The following is a 17,688-nucleotide window of genomic DNA, read 5'->3' on the forward strand; positions in this document are numbered from 1 at the left end:
GGGTTGTAGCAATGCTTCCCTGACTGTAATATTCTGTAAATACAAATCAAGTGTGCTGACTTTTGTTTGACTCTCCTGATGTGTATATATGTCCAAACTGAGTGCCTCAAAAAACGATTAGGGCAAGCAGGTATTTGCATCAGCGGTCCCCTGCCACATCTTGCTGCTTTGCAACTGCCATCTATGCAGCATATGTGTGGTGTTCACACACACAGCATTCAACTAGCCTTCTGGATCCAAGACGCAGCCACCAGTTCCGCTGTGGGGCCACCAGTGTTGGATCACCATAAAACATGGAATGGGAGAAACACTGGAGATCACAAAAAGTTCATGCTAAAACTTAAACAAGCACCTACTATTGTTTTATTTTAATGCTTTTTTCCTAGTTCACATTTACGTTAACACAGTATGATTATGCTGCAGGTCAGGATGTGCCAAAACACTAAAAGCCACCATACTACATGGTTTAGGGGTAGATAGATTGTTTCAGCACCTTGTTCTACAAATGATTTAACCTTTAATTGACACACACGTTGAAATGTAATTATTGGCAGCAGTTACAGGATGTTTATGTCCCATCACAAGCTGACTGGGCTGCGTCCAGGCAATTCTACATGGGACATGTAGAATCCTGTTCTGGAACACAGGAGGTGTTCATTTTACGACCCAAGAAGGCAAATAATAAAACATCAATTAGACCAGGAACAAAACCACAGGCCAAGGTGGGAAGTTTATAACAGATCTGGAAGCCAGACTGCTGTTAATAACAGCTTGCCTTGGCTGCTACAGTTTTCCAAATGTTACATTTTTGTTTTGAATTCCTTGCTGGTTGTTATGGGCGTACATGTCACATTGTCACACACAGTAGATGCAACTAGAAATCATGGAGTTCCTCTGCAAAAATGTGATTGTGCCCCTGAACATTCACACCCTTTCCCCCCTGGTGACACTTATGAACAGAAGACCTATCTGCCATTACATAAGTGCAGGCACCATGGCTCTGTCAAGCCTAACAAGTGTAGCTATAACATCACCTGGTCTGTAAAGGAGGTCCCCGCAGAAGAAGCTGGTCTGGAAAGGAGGTCCCCGTAAAAGAAGGAGGGAGAGTAAGAAGTTGGAGCCCCCCCCCCCCCCAACAATCTTGCCCATCTTGTGGCCGCAGGAGCTGCTCCTCCAATAGGTATACCTCTGAAGGATCTTCACCCTCCATACCCCATTCCTCACTGCTCACAAGATCTCTTCAAAGCGTCAGTAATGCAATCATGTTGGGCCTCCCGGTTGGATATCAGTGGTCTTTTAGAATTTAATGCTGCATCACTGCAACAGTCCACCGTCCTGCTGTCAGTTCTCAGAGGGGGCATGGCAATTGGTCCAAGCAGCCCTTCACCCTCATATGAAGAGGTAGTTTGGCTCTTACAGCCAGTAACATTATCTCCTATCACAGTGGGGGAGGCAGCACTAAGAGGAAATAAATATTATTTTTTTTTAATATGCTGGAGAGTGTTGTGGTAGGAGTCTCATCAGGCCTACAACACAGTTTCACTTCCATTCTTCCCTCTGGGAAACGGGCATGCCCTAGGGAGACACAGCCCTGTTGCAAGGAGACAGGCAATCCACTTGGTGGAAGAGGGGTAAGGAAGCTGGGCTGGGAGCAGGACAAGAAATAATTCTGGAACTGGGTGAACAGGAATTCTATTGCCAGCAAAAGCCATATCTAAACTCTTCTCCTCAATATGAGTCCAAACAAACCTATTGTTTTTTTTTTTTTTTTTTTAAGGAAAAATGGATGTTCTCCACTACTACATCACTGTGAAGATGACAGCCCTGCCCCTACTGTATAACCCTGCTGTCCCTCTCTAGTGTTGATACATATGACATGAGAGTACCAGTGGTGATGATAACCCTTCAGTCTCTAAAACAGCTTTCTGGTTTCCATCAATAACATCAACTCTACTGGTAAGGTAATTTCCAGACTTTCCAAATCCAGATGGCAAAAAACCTTCAACAAAACAACAAATTCAATGGGCTTGGCCATCCAGGTGAGATGACACTTTCCAATAGTAAAAAAATGGTTTTAAGTATGTAGAACATGGCAGAAACCGACTCAAACAGAAGAAAGTTCTGGTTTGTTTTAAAGAGATTCTGTAGTATAAAAAAAAAAAAAAAAGTCCCCTGGGGGTACTAACCTCGGGAGGGGAAAGCCTCAGGGTCCCAGTGAGGCTTCCCTCATCCCTGTAGCTGCAGGCAATCCAGCGCTGGCTCCCCCAAAGCGTCCCGCAATCTTGCTCAACAAACCTGACAAGGCTTGATATATTTACCTTCCCTGGCTCCAGAGGGGCGCTGTTGCGGCTCTCAGCACCGAAATAGGTGAAAATAGCCGATCTCTGTCAGGTCCGCTCTACTACGCAGGCACAGGAGACTTGCATCTGTGCAGTAGAGTGGACCGACAGCGATCGGCTGTTTCCACCTATCTCTGAGCAGAGAGCCGATAGTGCGCCTGCGCTGGAGCTAGGAAGCTAAATATTTACATCCCCTCTGTTCGGAGGGACACAGCAAGACCGCCGTGGGACACAGGAGGACGGAGTAAGCCTCAATAAGATCTGGAGGCTTCCCCCACCCAAGGTGAGTACCTCACAGCAGAACTTTTTTTAGTTACAGGTTTTCTTTAATACTGGTAATAGTTTAACCCACTTTTGGACAGATATCCATTGTCAGTCAGCTGCTGTGACAGTTGAATGGATGTTCGACTAAACTGGTCAATATTGCCTGATTCTACTGGCAAAAGTATTGTGTTTATGTGTACCATATTACCTAAAGTATTGTGTTTATGTGTACCATATTACCTTCTGAGTCAGTGACCCACAACAAGTATTCAGACAAGATGTTCTGACCACATTCTTGTTGTAGGTGTGTAACTTCGAAACTGCTAAAAGCAAAAGATCAGCATACTAGTCAGGTGAATAAAGATAACAGTCTTCATACTGGCCTTACTTCAGGTTTCTTTTAAGGTACCAGGAATGTAACGATGAAGATAAGATCTCGCTGTTAAACAGGGCCGGTTCTAGACTTTTTGCTGCCTAAGGCAAATTTGTGAGGATGCGCCTCCCCCCCACACCTCCCGAATTGGAATGATTGCACAGCACCCGACAATTTGTATCGCACGTTATAGCTGCAGTGAGCCCCCCAAACAGCACCCTCAGTGTAGGTAGGCAGCCAGGTATAGGTGTCCCCAGTATTGGTAGCTAGGTACAGGTTAGCCAGGTAAAGTTGCCCCCAGTATAGGTTGGACAGGCACTCTCCTCATTTCCTGTTTCTGCCTGCTGTTGCCCCCAGACTTCTGCCGCCTGAGGAAGTCGCCTCACTTGGCATCATGGGCGGACCGGGCCTGCTGTTAAAAGATAATTCTTACATAAAATGTTACAAACATACACATTCCTAATGCATGGTACACCATGCAATTTCCCATGAGATAGACGGGTCGAATCAATAATTTCTGACAGGTCTAATCTAATTTCAGATTTTTTTTTTCATATCTCTTTTTCAATCACTTTTATACAAAATCGATCAGAAATCAGATCGGACCTGTGGGAAATTATCAATTAGGCCTATTGATCTGATGGGAAATTGCATGGTGTGTACCAGGCATATGGGGGAAGCCAGGTAAGAGAGAATAGATGTCCCCACCTGAGCTGGGTAAGTAAGACCTGGTAGACACCATGCCGTTTTCACTTTAGATCCTCCTGCTAATTGAGAAAATGATTGGATCTGGGGGAAAAAAATACAGTTTACTGATTGCCAGCAACCAATCCCAAGCTCAGAATCATGCTCCTCCACCTTGCTGTTCCAGAAATGGAACCTCAGAGACTCCTGTACAAGCGCAGCAGCAGCATGCAGGCAGGCTTGCACCTGTGCAGTAGCGCACAAGCAGACGCGGGCCACCACGGTGCAGCCGAGCTTATTGAGAGGTTTTGGGGGGTATATGCGCTGGAACGGCGAGGTGGAGGGGGGGGGGTGAACGGAAACGTTTCTGGATTATACAGAGGCTCCCCTCCACTGAGGTAATTGGGCACTTTTTTCCCTTTAGGTATACTTTAACTCTTTTTCTTGGTGATAAGCAGAAGTGTTTACGGTTTGCACCCTTCCTCAATTTGAAATCATTGCTTATTTTACAGTGCAATGTATTCTCCTACTATTTTATGTAGCTTTTTTAGAGGTATGATATTTACTTTTCCTATGGAACTCTCCCTGGCCCTCATCACTGAAGGTGTAGCAAGGTCTTGCTCTTTGCCTAAATATGTTTGCACTAATAAGAGAAAAGAAAAGCATGCAGTCGTACATCAGAAGTTTAAGATTCTTTGCTTGACTGTATTCTTGAAGTGGTCACCATTTCAGATATCACTTTTAATTAATCCCCCCCTCACAATGCCATTGCTCAAAGGCTCGTACACATGTGCAAATATTCTGCTAAACTATCGTCCAAACTTCGTCTGTTGGTTGATAGTTGGGTGTGTGTACGCGTAGCAAAACGACTAGACTAGAAACTGACAACAGGCAGTTCACCCGATCTAACCAGCGGATCAACTTGCACGACTATTGGCCATGTGTGTACTAGTCGTTTAAACGACTTTGACTTTTTTTGTTTTAAAGGCGGTGATATCGTGCAGTCTGTCATTCCGTTTGTGTGCACAGTATGTAAATGAGTTGGCCATTTAGTTTGTTTGGCTGTATGGAAATATAGGTTGTATCAATGGGTTTTCGTGCGGTTGGTCCTATCGTGGGGTTGGTCGTGCGTTTTGTTGGATGTGTGTACAAGCTTTTAAACAGCTGTTTAGGACCGGCACTGCTGATAGTCAAACCTGAAAAATGGTCTTCATTCTCATAAAGATGGAATCTTGCAAACGATAATCATAGCTCCTGTATCTTCACAAGGTGCTTGTAAAAACCATAAACCCTTTGAAATCCAGAAAAGCCACACCTTGATAAAAGTAAACTAAAATAAGGGATATTTTGGGCCTCAGACTTGTCAGGGCAGGAGTGCTCAGCACTGATCTCCTCCAACAGAAGCAAGGTCTGCAAACAATCACTTGCATAGTTCTTGAACAGACAGAAGAAGGTTATGGCATTGTTTTCCTATGGTAGATGTGCAAATACTGGGACATCTGTAGACACAGGAGATAAAGGCTTTCCTCTTGTGTACAATAGCAGGAACAATCATACAATGAGTGAAATGATCCCTGTAATCCAGGTGTTCTTGTGATGATATAGTTCATTATCCGCTGATGTATATTTGCACAATCGCGTACAAACACGCTGATATCTCTGTGTTATCTCACATCAAGTGTGATATGTTTCTGAGTCCAAATAACGTTATCAGTGTAACCACATTCCTACAGCGTGCTATGGATTTCATATTAATGTGTATGTGTGGATTTACCGGTGCATGTAATTACTGAAAATTCACCAAAATTCTGGGAAGAAATTTAAGATGCGTGTTCAGTGAAATAACCCATGATCTATAATAGGCATTAAACTATATAATTGTGTTCAGTTTAAAACTGTTACTTGGCTGCGGCTTAAGTGGACCTGATCTTTTGCACAGGACAGAAGGAAAGCATAGAGAAATGTCTCCCGTATGAATTTAGAGAGGCTAGCCTGTCTAAGGCTCTGTTCCCACTACCACGTGTGGCCAGCGGGAGTGGACAGTGTGTAGAGTCTGCTCCGATGGTCTGCCGTGGTCCAGCTGGAGCCCAGGGTGGATATGCTCCCCTATAGGCTACATGGGGAACACATCTGCCTGTCCGGGATTATCACAGACTGCACAAAAGTGCTGATCTGTTGCAGCGTGACAAGTGTGAACGGCTTATTTATAAAATAGGAGCGGTTGACTAACCGTGTAGCGATGAACGGAAAACAGACAATAAATGTCCGTTCTCCGCTCTAGTGGGACACAGCCTAATTTCTCCTCATCTGTGACTAATTACAAGAGTAATTTGATCTCCCCCCGTGTCACCTGGCTGCTTCGGCAAAGCAGCTAATTTGTAAGCACAGGCTATTAACCCTATGTCTGCTTCCAAGACAGCAGGAAGTAGACACACTGCAGATTTATTGCATGATTTGTATTAGCTGTAGCAAAGAAATCTTTTTCCTTTAAAGGTTATTATGCTGATGCTTATCTTTTAGAACAGAGAGGAAGTTCTGAGTTCAGGTCTGTTTTATTATAGTGTACCCAAGGCAAACTTATGGTAAAAATATGAGATACTTACCTAAGAAGAGTGCATCTGGATCTTCCAGAGCCTTTCAACATCCTCCTGGCCACCACCATTGGCACATGCTCCTAATGAAATCTGACAAGAGCCTGTTGGATTTCTGATCGTGACTGTGCTGCTCGTTATGCAAGAGTGTGGCTGTACTGCACCTGCAAGGCTGCACCAGTGCAGTAAACTGAAACCACTGCAGCAGTAAGCCAAAGTGCACAAGCAGCTCCATGCTACTGTGCATGAGCATGGTTGTGATCTTCAGGAGGGTCCCAGGCAGCTGTGTTGGTCAGGAGGAGGTTTTAGGAAGCCTCTGGAGGATCCAGAGTCCCTTATCCTAGGCAAGTATATCTGTTTTGCCTGATGTTCACCTTGGGTTCTTTTTTTAATAGAAAGCCAGCTCTATAGAGGCGGAATAACAAAATGGACCTCATTTGTAGGGATGATCAATGAGATGCAAATATTTATAAGTTTATGTAAATGTATGCAATTTTTTTATGCAAAAATATGCAGCTTGAAAATGGACCAATCAAGTCCAACCCAGGTTTAAATTGATTGGTCCATTTTCAAGCTGCATATATTTGCATAAAAATGTGCATAAAGTCGCATTAATTCAGAAATATCTGCATCTCATTCATCATCCCTACTCATTTATAGAGTGGATCACATGTAGCAGAACTCATAGAGAAGCATGTGATCAGTTCGATCAGGAGATAGAGGTTTAAGGCACTGCTTTGCTTGGATCACTTTCTGCTTTAGCCCACCTAGGAAACAAAACAGCTCAACATGTTCTCTACATGGATGGGAGGGGCAGAAACCCATCTCTCCTAGCTTGTGCTCAAACTGCTCAGCTTGGACATATATACACAGGGAGTACTAAAAAAAAAGTAAGGGGCAGAATTACCAGGAACTCTTTTATTTATGACAATACTGGTAGCCAGGGCCAGAGTTACATCTCGGGAGGCTACAGGCACAAAAATGGGGGTGTCCTAAACTCTGCCTGAACCTGCAAATCCAGCTCACCTGCCCATTTTCTGCCAAGTTCGGTCTTCATCTCTCCCCCTTCTCTTCCCCTGCCCAGCGTGCCCACACTCGCCATCCTGGAGCCCTGCTGACATACCCACCCACAGAGCATACAATAAGTAGCTGGATTTATAGGTATTTTTTAATCTCAAATGATTGGGCAGTATGCACTATGAGCAAGTGCAATAATAACTAGCTACTCCTGCTTGTAGGTAATGAATTAAATGTCTTCACAGATTTAATTAAATATTTGCCAGTGCACGAGCTGCTCAAAATGTATCAACACGTGAAGAATTCTGACCCTTCATTAAATAATAATGAATTTCACAAGCACATAACTCTTACAGGCGACCTGGTGAATATGGAGGCTGCCATTTTTATGTCTTTGTAAAGTATGTTGGTTGCCTGGATGTCAAGCTTCAGTGGCTTCCAAGTCACACATCGGGAAGAAATATGCAGCCAGTTACAGTCTGCATAATTGTTCTGGGTCAGTGACTAAATAACTATCGGAAGCAGAGAATCAGTCAAGCCATTAAGCATTAAGTATTAGAAAAAAAGCTTTGATTGGCTAAATCACAGGTGACTAACTCCAGTCCTCGAGGGCCATATCCATGCCAGTGTTTAAGATGAACTGAAAAATGGAGAAATGTGTTCTACTTGGTCCCATCAATCCCATTCTGTCAGACCCAAGAACTGAGGTCCTCACACATTTATAATGTGTAAGGACCTCAGTCCTAATGACAGTAGATTGACATCCCTTTGCATGTCAGGATCATTTTTTTCTCATCGCTTGAGTCTGCTAGTTCCCTTAAAGTGTACCTGAGGTGAAAGAAATTTCAGGTACCATACTTACCTGGGGCTTCCTTAACCTCCTGAGCAGCATAAAGCTCAGGAGTCCCCTGCTATAAAACTATTAGTTTCTATGGATGAATAAGATGTTACTAGCATTAGGCTAGCTAGTATAAGTGTGCACAACCCCCTGATTGCCCAGGATCCAGCTGCTTATACATAATCCAGCCTGGTTCCAGCGATCGGCACAGCCTCCCCGCACAGCTCTGTTCCCCACAATACGGGCCGAAAACCTGTCCGAGTCGCGCTTCATCGAGCATGCGTGGCCCAGCTAGCTCCCCCATCGGCCATACTGGGGGGGGGGGGGGCGGAGAGACGGCGAAGGACTGAGCAGGTTCAAGGGGACTTAAGGAAGCTACAGGTAAGTATAGAACCTGAGATGCCTTTCATCTCAGGTTCACTTTAAAGCATGTCTGTAGAGAAAAAAAAAAATCGCAAAAGGAGCCCACTATTCCAGAGCAAGGTTCCTCTAAACCTATTTGACACTTTGCTAAATAGGTTTTTGTGGCCTTACTACTGCCATGAGGTTAAGGCTCGAGCATGCCCAGTAGAACTAAGCACTCGTGCACATGGGGAAAAAAGGCAAGCATGAATGACTTTGTTCTACTGGGCATGCATGGACCTTACTAGCGCATGCCTAGTTTGGATGCACTTATACACGGTTAGAAGCAGGGCTAGAAGAGAACCGGGATCCTGCGGGGATCCTGCGCTGGAATGGTGGCCTCAACGAGGATCCGGGAAGCCTCTGGACCATCCAGAGGCTTCCAAATACTGTGGTATTTGTAAGTATCTATCTTTTACACCTCCCATTACAAGTGTTCTTCAAGCCTCATACAAAACGTGAAATAAAATAAATGTCGCTCTTAACAACCTCTTAACAACTCAACACAATGCATTAAGTGTAAATAGGGCCTTAAGGTGTCCATACACCTAGCAATTTTGGCGGCTGATAGACCAAGAGACATCTGTCTCAGATCAAATCTGATCATAGAGAGAGCTGTTGGCCAAATCTGATCATAGAGAGAGCTGTTGGCCAAATCTGATCATAGAGAGAGCTGTTGGCTCTCATAGAGAGAGCTGTTGGCTCTCATAGAGAGAGCTGTTGGCTCTCATAGAGAGAGCTGTTGGCTCTCTAAGAGAGAGCTGTTGGCTGATTCACGAACTTTTTCAGCATAAAATTTTCAAGAATCGGGCTTGTGACGCTGCTTCGCTGGACCTAGCCAATGTCCCCCTAATGTTTTTTTGTCGTCCCTTGCCCCCTCCCCCTCTGGTGCCTGTGCAGTTATACTTTACCTGTCTGCCGTCTGTCCCTGTCTTCATTGTACTTCCGCATTTACGCTCCAACATGGTAGCCAGCATTACGGCATGTTGGGCGCATGTGTTACGTCACACAAACAGCCCACATGCTGTAACGCCAGCAACCACGAGTACAACAAAGACACAGATGGGGACAGGTAAAGTATAACTGCACAGACACCAGGGGGCGGGACAGCAACCACAGGTTTCTGTCTTGTTTGTGATTATCGCACGCTGTTACCGCCGCGCACCTGACCATGCATGTTGGCCTGAGATTCTCCAGCATGCCCAATCGATACATGTGACCAATTTCAGCCCTAAAATAAAAAAAAAATTGACGATCGGGCATGCTTTTGGCAGCAGTTTTTCATCAGATTTGATAAGAATTATCGACTGTGATGGTTGATCCCCCGACAAGTCTGCAGAGGTAAAGCCACCTTTAGGGCGCATTTCCACTAGACGCATTGCTATGCAGAAAACTTTCCGCATTGCAACGCAAGGAAACTGCAACCAATTCACGTTAATGGAGTAGTTTCCATTGAGGTGAATTTACCTACGCGATCCGGCGCGATGCGACGTGGGGGAAATTATGGATAGCATGCTGCAGTTTTCCGCAGCACGCATCTGAGTCCCCATAGCCGCCGATGGGAAGCTGCACGACGCTGCATTCGGTTGTACGAAAGACAACCAGAGGTACCTGCGGAGGGATGCGGTGATCGCCTCGCATCCTAATCACTAGTGGAAATGGGCCCTAATGCTGAGCATACACGGTTTGTTTCTGCCACTCGATTCTCCCATTCAATCGTTTTGCCACTCGATTCTGTAGTCGATTCTCTTATCTTTCGCTCGTTTTTCTTGTCTTTTTCCATTCACTTCTATCACAAATCGAGCGGCGAAACAATCAAACGGGAGATCGGACATTGTCGGAAATTATCTATCGAGCCATCTATCTGGCTCAAAAACGAACCGTGTAAGCCCAGCATAAGAGACAAGCCCATGTCTATAGTCACTTAATAAAGACCCTATGTAAATTTACACAGCAACAGTCTACATATTGAGGTCTCTCATTTAGATCTTATCTTGTTTCTATGCCAAAACACAATGGAGTTGTGAGTTTGCAAGCCTGATATACAGGGCAATAAACAACTGAAACCTACTCGTGTTTCAACAAAACAACACTACCATAACAAGTAATTACATCTAGTGTGAGAAGTGACTACTAGGCATACAATATAATCCAGTGGATGCATGATTCGTGCAACAAAGGAATTGTATTTAAATACTGTCCATCGTAAAGAGAGAACCCATTACTTTCAATTTACCATAATGGTTACAGGAGTCATAAAAATACTTAAGGTTCTCCGGAAATGGAAATTACTCAACAAGGAACTACAGGTATTCAGGTGCCAATGAGCAAGACAAGAAAGAATGCATGGTATATGACAGTGCAGCACTTGGGTTAGACATCAAGATAATGTCTCAAATGTTGTTTAACCTTCCTGGCGGTAAGTTCGGGGTAAGCCGCGCAGGAGGTTTTCTCAGGCCCTGCTGGGCCGATTTGCTTAATTTTTTTTTTTTTTTTTGCTGCACGCAGCTAGCACTTTGCTAGCTGCGTCAGCACACTGATCGCCACCGCCCCGCGCTCGATCGCCGCTATCCGTCGCGCCGCCCCGCCCCCCCCCCAGACCCCGCGTGCTGCCTGGCCAATCAGTGCCAGGCAGCGCTGAGGGGTGGATCGGGACTGACAATGACGTCACGACATCGCTGACGTCATCCCGCCCCGTCGTCAGGATTTCCTGATCGGAAATCGCCGAAGGCGATCGAAGCGGGCGGGGGGATGCCGCTGAGCAGCTCGCTACATGATTTAAAAAAACAAAAAAAAAACTGCTGCGCTGCCTCCTGGCAGAATTCATTACACCGCCAGGAGGGTTAAAAGACAACTAAGGGCCCGTTTCCACTACTGCGGAAACCGGGCCGAATTCAGAGTTTCCCCGCAGGCGAACCGCGCTGGGAAACTCTGCCATAGGAAACTTACCTTAACGATTCGGCCGACATTACCGTCAGTTTCCGTGCGGGAGGCTGAGAATCCCATAGCCAAGCATGCCAAGGCTTTTGGGATTCGTCAGCGTTCCCGCTGATCAGGAAGTGCCACCCCCGCGTCTCGCAGCCACGCGCGGTGGCCAGTAGAAATGGGCCCTGAAGTGAAAAGAATATGGAGGTTGCCATATTTATTTCCTTTTCAACAATACCAGGTGCCTGGCAGCCCTGCTGATCTATTTGGCTGCAGTGGTGTCTGAATCACACCAGAAACAAGCATGCAGCTAATTTTATCAGAGCTGACAATGTCAGAAACACTGTTGCATGCTTGTTCAGGGTCTATGGCTAAAAGTATTAGAGGCAAAGGATCAGCAAGGCTGCCAGGCAACTGGAATTACTAAACTACTAATTACTAAAAATAACTATGGCAGCCTCCATATCCATATCGCTTTAGTTATCCTTTAAAGGGAACCTAAAACTGAGAAGGATATGGATTTTTCCTTTTAAAGGGGAACTGAAGAGAGAGGTATATGGAGGCTGTCATGTGTATTTCCTTTTAATCAATACCAGTTGCCTGGCAGCCCTGCTGGTCTATTTCTCTGCAGTAGTATCTGATTAAAACCAGAAACAAGCATGCAGCTAGTCTTGTCAGATCAGACTTATAAGTCTGAACCACTGAAACACCTGATCTGCTGCATGCTTGTTCAGGGGCTATGGCTAATAGTATTAGAGGCAGAGGATCAGCAGGGCTGCCAGGCAACTGATATTGTCTAAAAGGAAATAGACATGACAGCCTCCATATACCTCTCTCTTCAGTTCCCCTTTAAAATAATACCAGTTGCCCAGCTCTCCTGCTTATCCTGTGTTTCCAATACTTTCAGCCATAGCCCCTGAACAAGCATGCAGATCAGGTGCTCTGACTGAAGTCAGACTGGATTCTCTGCATTCTTGTTTCAGGTGTGTTATTCAGCCAATACGTTTCGCTTTCACTTTTTAAAACGTTTCACGTTTTAAAACTGCCCATCTTTTCAGGGGTCTAGCTTTATGAAATCTGACTGGTTAATGGTTGTTAGGCCCCGTTCACACTTGGGCACTTTCTAGCAGTGCTTTGCTGATCGCCAGCTCACACTGCAGCGCTTGTAGAGCGATTGGGATTTGCGCCAATAACAAACGCGATGCATGCAGCATTTTCCGGGTGATAGCGATGCAATTCCCATTCACTGGAAATGAGAATCGAAAAGCACACTCATGACTGACTCACTGCAAATCGCAATGCAAAATTGTGATCACAATTGCACAGATTTTGAACAGTATGAGCAGATTGTGTAGTTAAAGAGGAGGTGGCAAAAGTGGTCAGTCATTGGCCAATCAAAATTGGATGTGTGTACTAGGCTCTAGGTTGCATCAGGATTTCTGGTGTTAGAATTTCCCTGGTACGCTAGAAAAAGCTTCATTTTCTTCCATCTCAACTGTAACTTACTAAGATCTTTAGCATACTCCTTTGTAACACAGCCAGAGAGGACATTTAGCACTTTTGGGTAGTCTCATCAAACCATATTCCCTGCAGGACACTTTACAAGCCATACGTTGTGCCACTTTCTGTGCTACTACTGGGCACACCATCACATTGTTCTGCAATGCAGGTGGCTGAGCACTTTACTTAAAGGGAACCTTAACTGAGAGGGATATGGATGTTTCCTTTTAAACAATACCGGTTGCCCGGCAGTCCTGCTGATCTCTTTGGCTGCAGGTAGTGGCTGAATCACACACCTGAAACAAGCATGCAGCAAAATCAAGTTTGACTTCAAGTCAGAGCACCTGATCTACATGCTTGTTGGGGGGCTGTGGTTAAATGTATTAGAGACACAGGATCAGCAGGAGAGTCAGGCAACTAGTATTATTTTAAAAGGAAAAATACATATCCTTCTCAGTTTAGGTTCCCTTTAAGTGCATGACACCTGCCCAGCTCTGTTACAGAGCTGCCCATATTCAAATATACTAGATGGGACAGCTCTGCATTGCGCTCAAAACGCATGCAGCAGAGCAGTACCACTGCTGCACTGTGCATATGTGCGCCATCTATTCACTGATGTCTGATGTTCCTGTGTATGGCACCCTGAGATCCACTCAGCAACGTGACAATGTGCTCAGACCTTTACATGGTATTACCCTCAGAAGATATAGGGGATATGTTTATCCCAGACACTGAGGCTCTGTTCCCACCTGTGGCCAGCGGGAGCAGACAGTGTAGAGTCCGCTCCGATGGTCCGCCGTGGTCCAGCTGGAGCCCAGGACAGATGCACTCCCTCATAGGCTATATGGGTGAACGCATCCGCCCGCCCGGGATTATCGCAGACTGCCCAGAAGTGTGGTCCATTTACTTGACGTGATGAGTATGAATGGCTCCCATTTATAAAATAAGAGCCGTTCACAGTCCGATTAGCGATGAGCAAACTACAAACAAAAAATGTCCATTCTCCGGAACACAGACTTATACAGGACATGTATTCTGGAGCACAGCAGCACGGCTTGGACAACTCAAACTATTTTACCAAACAACAAATACGTACCGGAACATATGCAAAGACCATCTCAGCGTTATTTATTGTACAGTGTTGGATCATAGATCACTGTTTTATAAATAAAGAACAATGAGTAGCTCAGTAGTTAGTATTCTAGCCTTGCAGCACTAGTCTCAGGTATGATTTCTAGCCAGGGCACTACTGCCCTTCACTCTGGAATGTTCTCCCCATATTTATGTGTTTCTACCCGGGTTCCACAAACATACTGGTAGGTTAGATAACTTTGTCTAGAAATAGCCCTGGCTGTGGTAGGAACATTAGATTATAAGGCTTTCTGAGGGTCAGTTAGTGACAATAGTCCTTTGGTGTACCCCATAATGTGCTGCGGAAAAAATGTCAGTGCAATAGGAATGCACAATAATAATAATAATAACAACAACAATAAATATATTAACATCATCAAAAAGTATCATCATCCGTTGTTTGAATAAAAGTCAGGTATTGGCTGAAATTATTTTTTGAATTGCTGGAAGTCATTCACTACAATCACTTTTGAGAACCATAAAAATAAATAAAAATGACCACTTAAAGTGCAAGCCAACCTCAGCAATATCTACACACAAAAAACCCCAAACAGACTCGTACAATCACTTGAAAATCATTGAGGTGTCATAAACCGATCACAAAACAGACGTCACAATTATTTGTTCCGGGATCATGAATAGTCCAATAAAGGATGCATTAGCCATGATATAAAGGCTATCTATTGGCAGAAAGATGAAATACATAGAACAATGTCAAATTGTCTATAAACAAGACCATGCAAGGTAAACCGATAGAAGCAGAAAGCCGTACCTGTGCTTTGCTGGGAGTAGTTCCTGTCTTTGACTTCAGAGCAGGTCTTCCCAAATACAGGTGTGTCTGTGTTACCTGCAGAGCTGTCAGCAAAATGTGACTCAGTTGTACCTGTGCAGGCTCTGCCTGAAATTGCTGCTGTACTGAGAGGAAAAAATAGCCAAGCCCAGCCAAGCCTGGGCGGAGCTGAATGTGATGTGCCCTTTAGGGCACCAAACAGGTTTGTCCTACAAATTCCTCTGTCCTTGTCTCTCTCCGTTTCTAAGTGGGCATAACTGCTACATTCTTCAAATTCTCACTAAAGGCGTCATCACGGGCCTGGTGTCCTGGAAACACACACCTACCGCCCTATATTTTGTCAATACTCTTCCATGGTTAGGTTGAACTAAGTTATCGTTTGATTGTCCTCTAACTGTCACCTATAGATTTTCCCACAAACCCGTTTTACAGCTTTCAGGAATGAAAAGCAGGCCCATGGTGTTTTTTTTAGGCGCTATCAGCTAAAAAAAACACACTTCAGCCTCTGTTCAATTATCTTGATAAATGTTCTTCTGATAGGTTTGAAGATTTGTCATAATTTGAGCTAAAATAGCACCCACAGGCATTGGAGGCCCAGTGCCCACAGTGCCCGGCAGGCTTTGTTTACATACAATGCCCACTCATCTCCACCCATGACTCAAGGCAGAATTTGTCACCAAAATTATAGCCTCGTTATGAAAGTAATTAATTGTGAAGTATCTCATGTTGCATGTTGGGGGTAAAATCTCCTTGATTACCCTTTGAGATATACCGTATATAAACAATTAAAAATAATTTCCAAATCTGGCCACTGTTGTGCCTGTAGGGGAAGCAGGAAATGTGGGCCCCTGCGGCAAATGGACCATTTGGGTACCCCATAGGCGCTAATGCAAAATGTCGGCTATTGGGCGCCAAAGCAGAAATTTGGACGCCCGATAATAGCGGGTGCCAGGCCCGTCCACCTGAAAATTTTCATTTTGAGAATTATCAGTTTGAAAATTATTGTTATGAAATGTATTGCTTTAGAAAAACGTATTGTTTCCATTGCAGAGGAGAAAGGGGGTTGTAAGGTTAAACATCAGAAGGGGGGGGGGGTCTTAGGGTTAGGCATAAGGAAGGGGGGTTTAGGGTTAGGTGCCAGAATGGAGGGTTTTAGGGTAAGGTGTCAGGAAAGTGGGGGTCTTAGGATTAGGCGTCAGGAAGGAGGGGTTACATGTCAGGAAGGTGGGTTTTAGGGTTAAGCATCGAAGGTGGGAGGGTTGTGTGTGAGTGTAGGGCTAGGTTTAGTTGTAGTAAAATATCAGTAATATTTACTAGTGTTTTTCACCCGGTGCCCCTTTAATACCTTTATTTTACCATATTTATTAGTCTGAGATATTCATGAAAAAACATAGTTAAAAAGGATATTTTGAAAATTCGTTTTTACCCCGTGCCTGTTTAATACTGCTATTTTAACATATTTATTGTTCTAATGGAGCTAAAGATGGAGAACTTAAAAAAATAAATAATGTTATAAACTATTTTTTGAAATTTCAGCTTCCCCCTGTGCCATATTTTCCTTGCCCCCTTATTTAATGTAGGCGTCTGTATGTCCTTCCACCCTCCTGCCTACCCTGATTGGATGGCAAAGGCATGCATGCAGCAAGATGGTGCACACCTTGCCTAAAGAGAGATGGTGCAAGCACACCTGCCCACGCAGCATAGCACGTGCCACCAGCTAGAATATATATATATTTGTTAAAAGATCTTCAACCAATTCCTTAATCATTTATCTTTGGGCAGCACAGTGGCGTAGTGGTTAGAGCTCTCGCCTTGCACCGCTGGTTACAGAAGATGGCGCCCACGTGTGCAGCCTCGGTCACATCGGCTCCCAGCATAGTTTAGTGTAAATAGTGTTAGCATCCCTTTCTTTTTGTTTCTTTTTGTTTTTATTTGTTAGTCTTGTGTAGTGTAATCTAACCTGCTCAAGCACCCTCGTTCTGCCGTGGACCCGCTCAGTTGCCCTGCTCCAGGCCCTCCGGCACTCGGAGGAGCCTCCGCAACAGCCAAACAGAGGAGGAGAACACGCTGCCCCGGAGGTCCTGCGGCTAGGCCACCCACGTGGCATCCATCCCGGTTCCCGTCGGAGGACCAGCGCCGCCTTATCTCGCAGCTGGAGGTGGATCACCGCTGCCCCTCCAGCACCTTCAGAGGGGCCTCCGCCAAGCCTGAGGTCCTGCTGCCCGGCCTCCCACGTGGCATCCATCCCCGCTGTGTCCCCGCAGCCCCGAGGTCCGGCTGAGCGGCTCCCACGTGGCCTCCAGCATCCATCTGGAGGATCAGCGCCACCCTCATCTGCTCTGCACACTGCTCTGCTCGGCTCCCACGCGGCCTCCGGCTTCCATCCATCCGGAGGATCAGCGCTACCCCTGTCCCTACGGCAGGAGGAGGAACACTGCTGCCGCTGTTCCCGCAGCCCGGAGGTCCGGCCGCTCGGCTCCCACGTGGCCCCCGGCATCCATCCATCCAGAGGATCAGCGCTGTCCCTGCGACAGGAGGAGGAACACTGCGCCACCCCTGTCCCTGCAGCAGGAGGAGGAACACTGCCGCCGCTGTCCCCGCATCCCGGAGGTCCGGCTGCTCGGCCACCCACGTGGCCTCTGGCATCCACCCGGCTGGAGCGTCACCGCTGCGCTGTCCCTGCAGTCCCGAGGCCCTGCTTGGCCACCCATCTTCGCCAGAGAGTCTCCGCTGCCACCTTCTCCGTCTCTGCTACACACCGGGAAGGGCTCAATCTACTCCGGTAAGCAAGTTCATCTGCCACCCTTGCATCCTTGCCTGCACCCATGCTCGCC

At 45.7% G+C, this 17,688-nt stretch overlaps 1 protein-coding gene across 3 annotated transcripts in view; it reads right to left on the minus strand.

Moving 5' to 3' along the window:
* The window catches only part of ZNF185 (zinc finger protein 185 with LIM domain), a 239,807-nt gene extending 224,854 nt beyond the window's left edge, over positions 1–14,953 (minus strand). For all 3 annotated transcript variants that reach the window (XM_068250904.1, XM_068250902.1, XM_068250901.1), the window contains exon 1: positions 14,837–14,953. The gene's annotated coding sequence lies outside the window, so the exon portion shown is untranslated. The remainder of the gene's footprint in view (positions 1–14,836) is intronic.
* Between the last annotated feature and the right edge of the window lie 2,735 nt (positions 14,954–17,688).

Source organism: Hyperolius riggenbachi, chromosome 8 (genome assembly GCF_040937935.1).
Source record: "Hyperolius riggenbachi isolate aHypRig1 chromosome 8, aHypRig1.pri, whole genome shotgun sequence".
NCBI classification, from domain to species: Eukaryota; Metazoa; Chordata; class Amphibia; order Anura; family Hyperoliidae; genus Hyperolius; species Hyperolius riggenbachi.